The sequence below is a fragment of the Nylanderia fulva genome, unplaced genomic scaffold (assembly GCF_048542155.1).
Source record: "Nylanderia fulva isolate GAGA-0341 unplaced genomic scaffold, ASM4854215v1 Scaffold17, whole genome shotgun sequence".
In the NCBI taxonomy this organism is placed as follows: Eukaryota; Metazoa; Arthropoda; class Insecta; order Hymenoptera; family Formicidae; genus Nylanderia; species Nylanderia fulva.
In genome coordinates this window covers 4,050,475-4,054,558 of record NW_028189945.1, presented here as the reverse complement: position 1 = coordinate 4,054,558, position 4,084 = coordinate 4,050,475, and positions in this window count along the sequence as shown.

The following is a 4,084-nucleotide window of genomic DNA, read 5'->3' as shown; positions in this document are numbered from 1 at the left end:
CATGTCTCTCGATTGTAATAAACTCCACCTCGGCTATTTTTACAGGCGGATAAAATGGTTCTATCGAACGAGAATGAGAGATCTAAACGTAGAGTAAGTCTTCAGTCGTGTTCGTCACAATGAGCTCCTTTATGAAAGTATACGTACAATTGAACAGATGATTAGCGAAGATTAGCGGGACAAACGTATCATCGAAAAGCGTTCGTGCATTTTTTATTTCATTTTTATAAAGTAGTTTCTTTTCTTAAATTTTCTTTGATTATAGTCGCGCGCGAGAACGTATTCTTAAACAAATAAGCGAAATATTTGTTAAAATTTGACTCTTGTATGTATATTTTTGTCGCACTTTTATGATGCCAGTCTGATTTCGACATTGTAATATTGTAATGCGCTGTTGTATAAAAGATTTTACAATAGCTAATTGTTTTTAAATATTTTTTATTTACACAAGAAACTAGAAGAGCATATTAATGATTAAAAATATTCTATTATTTTATAGTGAAACAGATCAAATAATATTTAATATATTAATTATTTCCAAAAATATATTTAAGAGTGACAATCCGATCTTTCGTTTCTTTTCAAAATCATTATTTTAAATATTTCTTCTAAAATTGTTATTATTTGTTATTTATTGTTTTGTTATTAATTCTTCTGTTTACTCATATTTATAAAATACAACTTATACAATATAACTAAACAATATTTATTTGTGTAAAATATGACGTAAACTGTCAGAAAATTGTGAAAAATGATATAGTAATGATGCTTGACTATAGGCTTGCAGTAGTTTACTTGTGTAAATCCGGATATATGAAATATGTTGAAATTATATTGGACGTAATTTCCATAGATCGTTATATAAATATTAGGGTTAATTTTTTATGCACGAATACAATAACTTAGATTTCCGATCTATTGCAATAAATTCTGTGGAATTGATATTACAGTTGACATTATAAATTTTGCATCGTACAAATTTGATTATTCATTATATGTATATCGAACATGTACTTAGCTTTGTTATTCTGGCTTAGCATAAGCATAAGTATAAGAAAGTAATTATAATGAAGGGCAAATGATAACGCATATGCATAATCTAAAGAACTGCCATAATTGAGTGACAGAGTGTGCACAAAAATTTCATATGAATGGGAGAGAGAGGTGAATTGAAAGAGGAACATAATTTAAGACAAATATTTAGTCAGTTCTTGAGTGTTCAAGAAGATTTTATGCTGTATGGTTTATCTTACAATATTGCGATAAAAAAAGTTAAATTAATTAATAGTTAGATCTATTGTTATACATTATCATATTCTTATTTAATTTGTGATACTACGGTATTACGGACACAATAATATTGTCCTAATTAACATGTTTAAGAAGAAATAGTTTTTGCGAAATAGTCACGCAATAAAACAGCGTTTTCGTTAGCAATTCGTAATTTATGACTTTTTCTGAGTATCACTATTAATTTAAAAAAACATACTGCAACGTGAGATGTATCAATGAAAAGAATTTCATTGATACACGAAACGCGAATGTGAACAATTGAAAGATTGTGCAACGCGTTTAATCTTTGTTCCTCACTAGACAACTAATAGATAAAATGAAAAAAACTTTGCTGAGAAGACAAGGAGAAACTTCCAATCTTTTTTGTACTAATATAAACGCGATACTTTTTCTACGAAGATATCGTTGCTACAACATTTTTTTATTTAATTGTATTTTATCAACTTAAGCAAACGAGCAAAGATTCCGTTTTGCATCAAACTCACAATATTTTTGTAACGAAAAACCATGTCAATTCCAATTTCTACGGTTTTACAATATAACTTTAATCTTTTATAAATTGTAATTTTCTATTAGAATGGCTGTTTTTTTATTGATTGATAAATTAGCGCAGTAAAGACTAATGCACTTTATGTGACTTTCTTATATTTTCAAAAATATTTTAATATGTATATATTGTTTTCTTTTACTTTTAATTTTTTTTTTTCAAATTAAAATTTTAATTAAAAATTTAAATTGCTTCTTTATAAAATTAAAAATTAACAAAAGAAATGTGCTAAAAACATCGCAAAGATATCTTCTAGACATCTTTGTGTCATACAATAGATTTTGCGCAAATTGCAAACAGCCATAAAATTGCATGACAATGCTAAGCTATAACGATACTTTACGTGTTCATAGAAGGATGATCTGCGCGTATTATTATTGTGTAATGTACCGTCATGTGTCACAATTTCATATATTCTCTGGGCGCACTTCAAAAATTTAAGGAATGCGCGAAAGGCTGCGACATAGTGAAAAAGCGTATCGCGTCATGTACCTAAACTTTACGAACTCTGTAATAATTCTCATTATATTTTTGTACATAATTGGGAAAAATTTTACGAGAGAATAAAGCAATTAAATGAAAGAAACTCGACTTGGCGTATTCAAAAACCACAAAAATTAATGATGCACATACAGAGAAAGCAAGAAAGAGAATGTATCTAATATTATATTTAGTAGATATAGATAATTAAAAATAAATTGCTCCATTTTATATATTCATTTTATGTCTATTGTGTAATTTTTATATAATTTTTGCAAATTAAAAAAAATTAATATAATTGAAAGTATAAAATAATATATATTTTTATTTCATTTAATTTACATAAAAAATGTAGATATACACAATTTTAAATGTTATTTATTTATTGAAAATTAATATTTGTTTTTATGTTTATTAAAGTTTAAAAAGTGGAAAAATATTATTAAACATTGTGAAATATAAATACCTCAATTCTTCGAGGTGCATAATAAACAATTAATAATTTCTGAAAATTGAACAAAATTTTATTCAGACAAATCGATAAAAATTATTAATTTATTTTAATTTTTTGTTTATTAATCTGAAATATTTAAAAAATCTGAAATATCTTTTTTTTTTCTAGAAATTAAATAATTAAAATTTAATTTTTAATTTTTGTAGATTATAATAACACATTCCTTTCTATGCCAATAAAATATAATATAATATATTATATATATATATATATATATATATATATATAAAATATTATAATATATAATATATTATAATATAATATATTAATAAAATAATATTTTAATATTTTAATAATATTATATACGTTAAAATAAGTAATACATATACACACACACGTAAACACCCTCTCCTCCCCCAACCCCTACAAATACAGACTCATATATATACATTTGTGTGCCACATGATTTCATTATCATCTATCGAGCTCCATTCATATATTAAGAACGACATATACATACCTGATAACAATCACAGGCAATCTGCAGCCGTTGCACTCCGATTTATGCGACGAAATAAATCGCGAAGTAGATTTCGAGCCGTTTTCCCCCCATTCTCGCTCACTCGAACGACAATGAATGATTAAAATCGCGATATCGGTGTATATCTGACAGATCGCGCAGAACCTTCATCGTATTTACGTACGGCGCCTTCGTGTGAAACATTTTATCGCACGCGGATTTCACTTTTGAACGATAATAATCGCGAAAGATAGATATTTAACGCAGCACTATTGAACACGGCAACTTCCCGATGCGATGATCTTGCAAATGGTGGTGGATTCGAAATTTATCGAAACATCCGCAATATTGCGATTCTCGAAGTGTCAATAGTATCGATACTATCGAAGCAGCGGACCAATCAGAGACGAACACAAATTTGCTCTTCTCTCGCACCTCAACTGCACTTTCTCTTTTTCCCTCCGACACTTAAAAACACTTATCTATTTATTCTCGATACAAAGAAGAGTGATATAAAAAAATGTAATCGTAAAGAATATTTTTCTCTTGAGTCTGTTTGTCTTTCATAAATAAGGAGAAGGGAAAAAAGAGCTGAAGAAAAGTGCAAAGAAGTGCAACTCGCGTTCTCGCGGAAACAGAATTCTAGATGTGATTTAATAATAAATATCCGAAATGATTTGACGTATCGTATGTCTTTTACATATTTTTATATATTATATATAATATTTATATACATCGAATAAGCCTTTACCGTGCGATTTCCGCTGCTAAAACTATGAACGTTGCACCG